The sequence below is a fragment of the Prionailurus bengalensis genome, chromosome B1 (genome assembly GCF_016509475.1).
Source record: "Prionailurus bengalensis isolate Pbe53 chromosome B1, Fcat_Pben_1.1_paternal_pri, whole genome shotgun sequence".
Lineage (NCBI taxonomy): Eukaryota > Metazoa > Chordata > Mammalia > Carnivora > Felidae > Prionailurus > Prionailurus bengalensis.
In genome coordinates, this window is record NC_057344.1 from 50,772,645 (window position 1) to 50,786,428 (window position 13,784).

Sequence of the window (13,784 nt, forward strand, 5' to 3'; positions counted from 1 at the left end):
AGAATAAATTTAAAAGAAGTCAAGACCGGGACACCTGGGAGGCTCAGTTGGTTGAGAGTCCAACTCTTGGTTTCAGCTTAGATTATGATCCCAGAGACATGGGATTGAGCCCCACATAGGGCTCTGAGCTGAGCATGGAGCCTGCTTAGGATTCTCTCTCTCTCCCTCCACCCCTCTCCCACACCTGCACTCTCTCTTTCTAAAAGAAAAAAAAAAAGTGTAAGACTTGTACAATGAAAATTCCAAAACACTGTTGAAATTCAAGACTTAAATACATAGAAAATTATTTTACATTCATTAACTGAGAGACTTAATACTATTAAGATGACAATATATCCCAAATGGTCTACAAAATTCAAGATAATCCCTATCAAAATCCCAGTTAGTTAGATTTTTTTTTTTAAACAAAAATTACCAAGGTAATCCTAAATCTATATAGAAATGCATACAACCAGGAATAGCCAAATACTCTTGAAAAAAAACAAAATAGAAAGACGACATTCACCAATGTCAAACTTAACTAGAAAGCTATAGTAATCAAGACAGTGCAGTGCTACTATAAGGACAGAAGGACAGACATGTAGATTAAGGGAATAGACAGTCCTGAAATAGACTTGTCATATTTATGGCCAACTGATTTTGACAAGACAATCCAGTGGGGAAACTACAGTCTTTCCAGCAAATGGTGGTGGGACAACTGGATATCCACACACACAAAAATGAACACCATACACAAAAACTAATTCCAACAGATCATAGAAATAAATATGTAAGAGCTAAAACTATAAAACCCATAAGAAAAAAAAAACATGAGTAAATGCACATGATGTTGGGTTAGGTAATAGTTTCTTAGACACCAAAAGCACAAACACAAAAGAAGAAAACAGATAAACTGGACAGCATCAATATGAAAAACCTTTGTACTTCAATGTACGCCATCAAAAGAGTAAAAAGACAACCCACAGAATTGAACAAATATTTGTAAATTATATATCTAATAAGGGGCTTACATCAGAAAATATAAAGAACTCTTACAACTCAATAATAGACAAGTAATCCAACTTTTAAATGGGCAATGATCTGAACAGATATCTCTCAAAAAAAGATACAAAAATGGCCAATAAGCAGAAAAGATACTCAACAGATTACACATTAGGAAATGTAAATCAGAAGTACAATGAGATACCACTTCACACCCACTAGCATAACTATAGTCAAAAAGATAGATAATAACAAGTGTTAATGAGGATGTGGAGAAAATGGAATCCTCATACATCACTGATGGGAATATAAAATGGTGCAGTTACTTTGGAAAACAGTCTGGCAGCTCCTCAAAAGGTTAAACAGAGAGCTGGTATATGACCCAGTAATTCTACTCCTACATATATATTCAAGAGAAATGACAATCTAGGTCCACACAAAAGCTTGTGCATAAATGTTCATAACCCTAGTATTTGGCTATTCATAACAGCCAAAAAGTGGAACAAGCCAAATGTCCATTAACTAATAAATGGATAAATTTATTATATCCATAAAATGGAACATTATTTGGCAATTAAAAGGAATAAGGTACTGATACATACTACACGACATGAACAAAGCTTGTGTGAACTGAAAAAAGTCAGTTACAAAATACCACATGTTATATGATTCTACTCATTTGAAATGTCCAGAATAGGCAAACAAGACACAGAAAATAGACTAGTTATTCCTATGGCTGTGGAGTGACTGCTAATGGGTATGACAGGGTTTTTTTAAATTGAGGTATAATTGACATATAACATTGTATTAGTTCCAGGTATAAAACATGTAAAATGATTCCATATTTGTGTATACTGCAAAATGCTCACCACATAAGTCTAATTAACATCTGTCACCATATGCAATTACAAAAAAACTTTTTTCATTATGAGAATTCTTAAGATCTACTCTCTTAGCAACTTTCAAATATGCAATACAGTATCACTAACTATGGTAACCATGCTGTTACATGGGTATAGTTTTCTTCTGGGGTATGAAGATATATTACAATTGATTATGCTGATAACTGCACATAATACAAACCACTAAATTGGTTGAATTGTATGATATGTGAATTATATCTCAATAAAGCTATTTTTTTGTAAGTATAGGCCACGGCATGTTTATGTTCTCATATTTTTATATTTTTTTATATTTTTCTGACCCAAAGTATGAAACTATTTGTTTGTCTTATTGCCATTACCAAAAGATAAACCCTAAGGAAAGGAGCTGCACTGCCCTGGAGCTATTTTGTATTTCCCAAAGAACCTTGGCCAAATGTCAATGTCATCTCATTATAACTTAGAAGTATTTCCACTCCCAGGAAAGGTCATTTATTTTTTACATTTTAACTTACATAACTGAGACAAATTTAAAAAAAAAAAAAGCAAAACAAAAAATTCCCTCCCTGTACCTGACACAATTTTACTTATATTGGTTATTCTACATTTGTTCTCAAAAATGTATTCTAGAAGTATAAAAAAATTTAGCAGTCTTTCTTTTAGCCAACACATTTTTTTAGGCAAAGAAAACTGAAAGGAAAACTACAGAGTTAGGTGTGGAAGACTAATCCCAAAGCAGCAAGTGTTCCACTGTGGTCAACTGACACTAAAGTCTATAGGCCCAGAGCTCAAGAAAGTTTATAATCATCATACTTTGTTAACACCACTTCTTAATGGTGTCTGACCACATTGTATTGGCTGGCCCCTCACAGTCAAATCTGTATTATACACAAATGCATTATCAACCCTCCGGAAACTGTGCTGTGACTCAGAATCTACTGTCTCACCACCCACCACAAAATTAGTTATTAGTGTCTTGCAAGAGTGTTTGGTCTGAGCAAAGGAGCTGTGTGTATAGTTCTGCATGCAAAAGTACACATTAGAATGCATGCCTGAAAAACTGTAAATCCAATATTTTCTCACTAAGTGCTCTGCCATCATTTTAAATGATCTTGAATTGAGAAGGGATCCAAACATTTTCCTTCAACATTTGTATACTTTTTCCTTATTCTCTTCATAGCTCCTCCCTTCTCTGCCTCTTCTTCATGACTTCGGTAGATACAACTAATAATTTGGGAGCATTAATGACATCATGAAGGAACCAACGCCTGGAAAATCCTATATAATACACAGAATCACCTAATAACTAATATCCAACCTAAATTCATTCTGTCCTGAAGACTGCAACACTTAGAAATGTCCCTACATCGAACACTCATGAAAGGTGGCCTTTAAAATATTCACAACTATCTTTACTTCATTACTTCAGTTTTTTTTTTTTTAATGTTTATTTATTTTTGAGAGAGACAGACAGAATGCAAACAGGGGAAGGGCAGAGAGAGGGAGACACAGAATCTGAAGCAGGCGCCAGGCTCCAAGCTATCAACACAGAGCCCAATGTGGAGCTCAAACTCACAAACCACGAGATCATGACCTGAGCCAAAGTTGGAAGCTCAACCGACTGAGCCACCCAGACACCCCTCATTAGCTCAGTTTTTAATCAAACAAAATTCCCACTCCAATTCTGTTGACTGATGAATAGATATTAAGACAAGGCTTTTCACAAGACTGTTTAGAATATGGGTGGAACATCTAGGACACACACACACAAGCAAATAAAATCTGTGAGATCTGAAGAGAGTTTAAGGATCAGATATATGAAAAACATTTAATATAAAATGCTATAGCTAGAGTACCATCAAATGCTACTAGTTGGTTGAATTCAATTATATTGCAACAAGATTCTAAATATGATATGTTCTCCATTTAAGACTTCTTGATCTATACTGCTTAGAAAGTAAGTAGTAGTTAAATAACAGTAACAAATTTAGGCCCTAACTTTAATGTGAATTTTAAAAATTAAAAAAAAATTTTAAAACACCTACCAAAAATTCAAAAGATAAGCAGCTTCCTCTTAGTTTGGAGCAATACTTAGATTAAAAAGATAAGGACCTGGGGCACCTGGGTGGCTCAGTCAGTTAAGCGTCCGACTTTGGCTCAGGTCATGATCTCACGGTTTGTGAGTTTGAGCCCCGCGTCAGTCTCTGTGCTCCAGCTCGGAGCCTGGAGCCTGCCTGGATTCTGTGCCTCCCTCTCTCTCTGCCCCTCCCCCACTTGTGCTCTGTCTCTCTCTATCAAAAATAAATACAATGTAAAAAAAAAAAATTGTTTTTTAAAGATAAGGACCTAACTTCTATGAGCTGCCTTTGCAAAAACTGCATTAAAGTATACCCATGTGCACAGCAGTAGTCACAATACCCAAAAGGTAGAAACAATCTAAGTGTCCATCAATGAATGAATGGAAAAACAAAATGTGGTGTAATTCAATGTAATATTACTCAACCTTAAAAAGTAATGAAATTCTGCTAAAACATGGATGAACCTTGAAGACATTATGCCAAATGAGATATACTGGTTGTAACAGGTCAAATACTATATGATTCCACTTATAAGAGGTACCTAGAGTAATCAAATTCATAGAGATAGGAAGTAAGATGGTAGATGCCAGGGGCTGGGCTTAAGAGTCAACAGAAGAGTTTCATGGATACAGAGTTTCAGTTTTAGAAGATAAAAACGTTCTAGGGGTGGATAGTGGTGATGGTTGCACAACAACTTAATGCCGCTAAACTTCACCCTTAAAAATGGTTTAAGATGGTAAATTTTGTTATATATACTTACCACAATAAAAAAAAAAAGGCACTAAATACTCACCACTATTATAATAAGTAACACATGGACAACAGTTTATACCTAGCAAAGTCTATAATAATGAGATTGGGATTTAATTAGTACTATGTCTGAAAACCAATAAAAAACCAGAATGATCTTAAAGTTAAGTAATACTATAAGTTTATGTCATGACTAATTGAGTTTTATCATACTTAGAGCCATGAATGCTTTGATGTATCCATCAGTCCTTAAAAAAAGGAAATTCACTCCACTAACATTAAAGATCCCATAGTATTTCCCAAACAGGATCCTCTTCTAGGTCAAGTTCCTCAAGATGAATATTAAAATATTAACAGCTGACAATTCAGCTTACTCAGCCAGCAAATTAGTCACCCTGTACAAGTGAACAATCATTTGAAACAAGTCTTTCTTCAATGCATAAATCAACTATAGCTCGTTCCTCAATGACATCACAGTGAAAGACAGGCAGGATCTGGGATACTCCCTTTACATAACTCATGTTGCATCTGAGGAAATGTATCATTCTCAGTGTGAATAAAATAATTCTGACTTGCCCATTTATTAATCTGTTCTCTAATTCTCCAGAAAATTATTAATAATTTTCAAACCACATATACTACTCAGAAGTGTAAATGTACTTCCCTTTACCTACCAGTCACATTCCTAAAGAGCTTATTGTATCTTATCCTTAAATTCAATAGGCAATTGATTTTCAACAAGGGTGCCAAGAAAATCCAGTGGGGAAAGAACAGTCTTTTCAATAAGTGGTACTGGGACAACTGGATATCCATATGCAGAAGAATAAAATGGAACCTTTACTTCACATCACATTCAAAAATTAACTCCAAACAGACCAAAGACCTAAATACAAGGTCTAAAACTATAAAACTCTTAAAACATATAGACATAAATCCATGTGACCTTGAGTAAGGTAATGATTCCTTACATATGATATCAAAAGCACAAGCAACTAAAGAAAAAAAAAAAAACCAGATACATTGGACCATATCAAAATGAAAAAGTTTTATGCTTCAGGGGTGCATGGCTGACTCACTCGGTGGAGCATACAAGTCTTAATCTCGGGGTTGTGAGTTCAAGCCTCACATTGGGTGTAGAGATGACTTAAAATCTTAGAAAAAAAATGTGTGCTTCAAAAGACACCATTAATAAAATGAAAAGGCAACCCACAGAAATCAAGAAAATGTTTGCAAATCACTTATCTGATAAGGGACTGGTATCCAGAATATATAAAGAACTCCAACAGCTCAATAATAAAAAGACAACCCAATTTTTAAAACAATGATGATTTGAATAGAAATCTCTCCAAAGATATACAAATGACTAATAAACACATGAAAAGATGTTCAACATCATTAGATACTGGAGAAATGCAAATCAAAACCACAATGAGGTACTACTTCACACACACTAGGATAGTAATAATCAAAAAGATAAAACAAGTATTGGCAAGGAAGGACATGGAGAAAAACTTTCATACATGGTTGGTGGGAATGTAAAATGGTGCAGTCACTTTGGAAAACAATTTAGGAGTTCCTCAAAAGTCAGAATTACTATATGATCCAGCAATTCCGCTTCTATGTGCGTGTGTGTAGTATATATGTGTGTATGTACAAACATGTATGTATATATGTACATATATATATCATATATATACATACACACATACCCAAAAGAAGTAAAAATATACATCCACACAAAAAGTTATATACATAAACGTTCATAGCAGTATTCAAAACAGCTAAAAAAGTAGAAACAAGCCAAATGCCCATCAACTAATGAATAGGTAAACACATGCAGCATATCCATATCGTGTAATACTATTCTACTTTAAAAAAGAATGAGTACTGGGGCGCCTGGGTGGCTCAGTTGGTTGAACCTCTGACTTTGGCTCAGGTCATGATCTCATGGTGTGTGAGTTCGAGCCCCGCGTTGGGCTCTGTGCTGACACCTCAGAGCCTGGAGCCTTCTTCGGATTCTGTGTCTCCCTCTCTTTCTGACCCTCCCCTGTTCATGTTCTGCTCTCTCAGTCTCAAAAATAAATAAACATTAAAAAAAAAATTAAAAAAAAAAAAAAAAGAATGAGTACTGACTCATGCTACAACAATGGATAAACCCTGAATACATTATGCCAAGTGAAAAAACTCAGATACAGAAGTCCACATACTGCATGATTCCATTTACATGAAACGTTCAGAATAGGCAAATCCATACAGACAAGAAGTAGAACAGTGGATGCCCGGGACAGGGGAGAGGGGTAGGTGTGTGCTGGAGGACAGAGGGTGTCAGGAGGGTGGACAGTGACTGCTAGTGGGGACAGAGTCTCTTTGGGATGATGAATATGTTCTGCCATTGGATAATGGTGATGGGTACACAACTCTGCAAAAACACCAGAACCACTGAATTGTACACTTTTGATGCGTCAATTATATCTCAAAAAAATTAGCAAGAATGACCCTACTGCCCCCAACAGATATAAAATATGGTTAGAGCCCTTTAATTAAATTTCTGAACATTGCTCTGAAGATCCCAGTCAAGCCAATCCTTCTTACTCTCAAATAACAACCTCACAATCCACCTCATCAAGAAAATTAAGGACTCCAGGGCTTTCCCATTATATAATTATCCTCTTCTTCCCATATTTCAAAAATTTCCCTCTCTTGGCTTTTTCTGTCTACCACAAGGCTCAAACATCTCTCAGACTCAAAGGGGAAAAAGGTCTGTTCCTAGGACACCTCCGGATGCCACTCTATCCTTCCCTTCTAAATGCAGTTTTTTGAGGGGTGCTTGAGTGGCTCAGTCAGTTGAGCATCTGACTCTTGATCTCAGCTCAGGTCTTGATCTCAGGGCCATGAGTTCAAGCCCCATATCGGGCATGAAGCCTACTTAAAAAAAAAGAATTTCATAAATGGAGTTTCTTGAAAGAATATTCATGTATAATCACTTCCACCATATTGGCAACCCACTTACATCTCAGCCCACTACCAACACACCAACACTAATTTATTCATTCAGTCAAAATTATTCTTCTGAAAATTACCACTGACCACCATATTTCCTAGTCCACTGAACACAATTCATACATGCCATTATCATATTTGCCATTCCTGTGATCTCCTACTGACCATTCATCCTTTGACACATTTTCTCTCTGGGTTCCATATTACTTTTACCTGCTTCTACTTATGTCTCTCCTCTTGGCCTCTATGACCTCCTCCTTTGCACACACCTTAATTTGGTATTCTATCTTATACCTACAGTAATGACCCCCAAATCTACACACATCTCTAGTTCCTTAGGTTCAGACTCCTATGCAATAACCTCTGGATCCACCCACTGCACTGCAGACACCTAAGAGTTTCTTCCACCTATGTACAATATCTTATTCATAGTCATAGGTGCAGTAGGCACCACTGACTAAATATTGTTGAATGCCCAAGAACAGAACTCATCATTTCCTACACCTCCACCCTAAAACCGGCTTCTCCTATACTTCTGATGTCAGTTAATGACCCCAACATTTGTTCACTTAGTCATATAAATCATCTAAAACAGAAGCTTTACAGTCTTCCTGCATTTCCTAACTTTCAGTTGCTCTAATGCCATCTTGACATGCTCCTGCTGGTGGTATGAGCTAAGCCATAAATGCTCTTTACCCAGCACCTCTGTCAAGAATCGGTCTGCAGTCAGCAACTTTGAGGGACAAGTTTGTCCTTCAGGACAGAGAGCAGGCTTGCTTACCACTTAAAACAATGGATTCCCCAAGCCCTGTGTTCCTCAGATGCAGCGCAAACCAATTGCTTGCACGGCATCCATTTGGACACTCCACATCACCCCTGTGGGATTGGCCAGTGAGGGGAGCAACTCACAATGGCTGCTCTGCCATGAAGTCTTCTGACCCAGAAGTCCTATGTCTTCTCCTAGCATCCATGAAACAGTAACTAGCTAACTTATTAGCTTATGAGCAAGGTAAAAACACATAGATTAATTCCAACAACTTGTGTTATGTACCCCACCTACGATGCATGCCTCCCTGCCCACTGTCTTCAACTCAACCCTTACCATTCTCAAGTCCCATCCCCATTTCTTTCATTTGTAATGCACTAGCATCACTGTGTACATATGTTCTTGTAATTGACTCACCTGTGCATGCATCTCTTATTACAAACAAGACAGGGAGTCCCTTTGGTCAAAGATCATGACTTATGCTTCTCGTATATCCTGCACATCTTTGAAAATTACATAAACTCAAAAATGCAAGGTCCCTTTAAAGATCACCACATCCAATATAGCAGTAAAAGCACAGGTTTCAATGGGAAAGTAGGTGAAACTCAGGCTCCAAAATACTGGTCTTGTAATCCTGGGGAAATTTACTTATCCCTGTCTCAGATTTTGTTAAATGGTAATTCTATAAACTACTTTTCAAAGTTTTGTTTAAAGAATAACATATACAAAGTACTGAACTCTGTAGCTAACAAACAGCTCTTAAAAAGGAGTAGCTATTATTCTTTTCTTCAATCAACGCATACTGAATGGGCTAATACCATCTTTTAAAGATATCTACAGCAGGGGTACCTGGGTGGCTCAGTCAGTTGAGTGTCTGACTTTGGCTCAGGTCATGATCTCATGGTTCATGAGTTCAAGCCCCACATCTGGCTCACTACTGTCAGCATGGAACCTGCTTCAGATCCTCTGTCCCTCCCCACCTTGTGCTCTCAATCAAAAATAAATTTAAAAAAATAATAAAGGTATCTCTATCACCCAAAAGCTCAAGCCCAGTACCAATTAAGTCATGGGTTTGTGTCCTAGAGATCAATTAGTTTCACATACTTCCCCATAAATTACACTGCTCATCTTTGCCAAGTTTTTTTTTTTAATATGTTCTGTTGAACACAAGGGAAACCTGATCAGCAAGCCAAGAGATCAATCAATAATAATCCATTTCCACTCAATAAACATCTCCATTCATCTGCTTAATGAATAGTTTTGTCAGTAGTATCCTCCATCTTCAGACCTTAAGGACTGGAAAAGTTGGACATTAGTCATTGTTTTATGGAGGTGAGGGGGTAAAAGTAAATGCCAACTCAAACAAGTTTTTATTTTATTTTATCATGTAAACTTGTACTTTCTTCTCCAAAAGCCTGTGGCCCTGTATGTATAAATCCCAATTTCAGTCACTGAGTAGACAGCAGAAACAAAACAATGTTGTAAGAGTTGTGTGTCTCATTCTCCATTAGCATATCAAGCCGATGCCGGAAAACAAGGATCTTCTGTTTTAGAAAGTATGTCAGAAATTTCCATCCACAGCCGTCCTCAACTCCAGTATCAGTCATCTCCCTGAGCCCACCAATGTCCTGAGGGTCAAAACCACCTTCCTGTATCAGAATCTCCTTGCTACCCTGCCCCTTCATTTCCTAAGGATCACGTGTGTCTTCCCAGACTGTCAGCATGTTCTCTAAGCTTCCTACTTCCTCAGTTTCACCTTGTAGTTTCACCTTGTCTTCTGAGTCATGACTGCTTACCTAAGTTTTGACCAGCCTCCTTACTCTTTCTATTCACGTGGCTTCATTTTCACAACCTGCTCTTAAATGTTGCCCAGCTGTGCCCTGAATCAGGCATCTACCCAGGCTTTTGATCCTGCTCTGAGACCTGGCAGTCTTCCTTTTCCATGCTGTGTCCGAGATCCATGCGAAGTTCTACAGAGCTAAAGAGAGCACATGGACCAGCCACCCTAACCCGGACTTCTGGGCCGAGCCAGCACTAAGGGCTCCCTGCAATTCCACCCTACCTTTCTAATCTCATCCTTCTGGCAGGCTTATCTGTCTCTGCCGCCTAAACTTGCCTGGTTCATTCCTGTTTCTGTGCCTTTGCTCTCAGGCCACACTTCCTCCTCAAAGACCCAACGCTCTCTCCTCCCCTCCTACCACGCACCCATTCCGATCATAAGCTTCCTCCCTCTAAGTCTAACCAAGGTTCTCCCTCCCCAGAGAAGCCTTCCCTGATCACCAGGCTTCCAGGGACCTTTCACTCCTCTGAATTCCAGTATTGCCAGATCACTCACCTGGCAATCTGTGATAGGTGCTTGTTTACCTTTTAATCTTATCTTTTCACCGGACGGCCATTACCTCATGAGCGTGAACCATGAAGCACATTTTAAAAAACTGAATATTACAATACTAGTCAACACTAAGAGTTTTTAGGATGTTAAGATTCTCCCAACAAGAATAAGCAATCTCATTTTTTCATGTTTCTTTCTAGCCCTTGTCCATCCCTGTTTACATTTTTATACAGTAATAAAATTAACAGCAAATTCAACCTTACAGTTACACATTCTGTTTTACATTCTGGTTTTTCTGCTAACATAGAAAAGTCTTCCTTGTTAAATGATGTCCATTGTCATCATTCTTAATAGATACATAACAATTTTTCCACTGAGATACTAGACTATGATTTCCTTAAGCACTGACTTCTATCAGTACATTCTTCTTTGTGTCTTTGAGCCTTTCACTGAATTAAGTACTATAAAGTGCAAAGTAAACCCTTGAGAAATACCTGTTGAAATAAATTTATTATCCATGTTTCCTAACAACTGAAATAACCCATTTCACTACTCTTCTCTCTAGCTAAACATCTAATGTAATTTTTGGTTTCACTACCTTAGACCAGATAGATAGCAAAGGTATTTTCCAAACACTTTTGGTGTAAATTTATTTATTTTGGTAACTGATTTTACACATATTTAAATATGGGAAACCTCTTACAAAAAGGCAGTAAGATTCCATACTATCTAATATAAGCTAGACATCTGGCAGGCATTCAGTAAATACTAAATATTTTTTAAACCATCTGAAGTCATAAAACATCAAATTCCTGAATAGGAGAGTGTCACTGATCTACCTAGTGCCATCAATTATGCTTGTAAACCTTTCGGTTCATTTAATAATTATACTGGTTAATAATGTATGAATGGGTGTTCCTTACAGTGGAAGAACACAACCAGAGTTACGTGAGTTGTCCACGTCTGAAAAAGAACATGAAAAACCAAACAGTATCTGCAAATAGAACTTCAAGATAGCATGACAAAACAGGTTTACAGCTTTTCTTCAGCTCGTTTGAGTTCATATTTCAGATGAAGAAAAGCAAAACAGAAGTTGCAATGTTAAAACTAGGTAAAATTACATATAATTTTTTATATTGGGTATATTTACATATACCCAAACCCACGTATAATTTAGCAAAAAAAAGACTGAAACACTCTTACTTCCATGATAAATGTTAAATAATAAGCCAACTAACTACCTTAACACCTTAGCAGATACTGAACCACATGAAGATCTTAATGGTACGTTAGAAGCTTCCTGCAAATTTCAATTTTCCTCAAAAAGTAGCCGATGAGTCCAAACATCAGAAACTACACAGTAAAACATCCTTGTAACCCATTCTCATCTCAATCTTATTTGTGAGGAGTGATATCTGAGGTTGCTTCCTGAACTAATATGCTATGAGAGAAACAGTTATGACTAAAAGTTTACTATTTGTCATAATCATATACTACTACTTAATACACTAATTTTCACAGAAGTAATGATTAGACAAAGTAATATGATTCTTCTCAAAATTCCTGGAAAGGAATATAGTTCCATTGTAGTCTTCTTAAACAAATTCTAGATAGCAGTTTAAAAATCACTGGCTTTAGGGGTGCCTGGCTGCCTCAGTCGGTGGAGCATGCAACTCTTGATGTTGGGGTTGTGAGTTCGAGCCCCAAGCTGGGAGTGGGATTACTTAAAAATGAAATGTTAAAAAAAAAAAAAAATCACCGGCTTCACAATAATAATACACTGAATTCCATAACTTCTAGATTTATGTAAATGACTACTTCATGACAAAACAGAAATAGAACCAATCTTAATTATCTGTAATTACAGAAAAAAGAAGTCCATATGCATTCAGGAAATAACAAGGCTAGGTAAGAGATGGCACTAAATGAATGGGGAAGCAGTTACCAAAATAATGCACTTCTATTTACGGAGTAATGAATCTATGTATAAACCTTAATTTTAAATCTTTTTTTTTTGGGGGGGGGGCAGGTTTGTTTGTTTTTAGAGATAGCACAAGCAGGGGTAGAGGGAGTGAGAAAGAATCCCAAGCAGGCTCCACACCCAGCGTGGAGCCCCATATGGGGCTCGATCCCATGACCACGAGATCATAACCTAAGCTGAAATCAAGAATCAGACACTCAACCCACTGAGACACCCAGGCACCCCAAACCTTAATTTTAAAATGAGTTCAACCAAAGGAACAGCTAATATCCATTCCACAGTGAAAATTTGTATTCTATGTGTCCCTGGGCACTCTGATACAATTATTATAATCTAATTAATGACAATTTATATAGTACCTTCCCTCAAAAACTGAAATTCATGGGGTGCCTGGGTGGCTCAGTCAGTTAAGCATCTGACTTGATTTAGGCTCAGGTAATGATCTCACAGTTCTCTGAGATCAAGCCCCATGTCAGGCTCTGCACTCGCAGCATGGAGCCTGCTTGGGATTCTCTCCTCTCTCTCTGCCTCTCCCCTGCTCTCCCTCCTTTTCTCTCACTTAAAATAAATAAATAAACTTAAAAAAAATAACTGCTGCTTCAAATTCTGTTTCCCTCTTGTTCCCTGCCCCTCCCCCACTCATGCTCTGTCTCTCTCTCTCTCAAAAATAAATTTAAAAAAACATTTAAAAAATGTTTAAAAACTGAAATTCATGTGGGGAGGGGACGAGGGTAGGATTCTAATGATCTGAGATAGGTCTTTTGTGATGATTAGCTACATCTTTTTAGCACTGACATTTCCAAGTTTTTTGTGAAAAGGAAATTTTAAGAATGTGCTGAAATCATCCTTTCAGAATCAAGTTCCAGATAAAGTTGTGTTTTATATGGCCTGCTTTTTCATTTTTTTTAAATCATTGTAATGGTAATAAACTTGAATAAAGATGCCTGAGCACCTAAGAACAAAAGCTTCTGAAAACTTTCAGAGTTCATCTAAGACCCTTTGATTTTGTCAAAGG

At 37.2% G+C, this 13,784-nt stretch overlaps 1 protein-coding gene across 1 annotated transcript in view; it reads right to left on the reverse strand.

The window, feature by feature from the left end:
- KIF13B (kinesin family member 13B) overlaps nucleotides 1–13,784 on the reverse strand; it is a 202,930-nt gene that overhangs the window by 187,632 nt on the left and 1,514 nt on the right. The gene's annotated exons all lie outside the window — the stretch shown is intronic.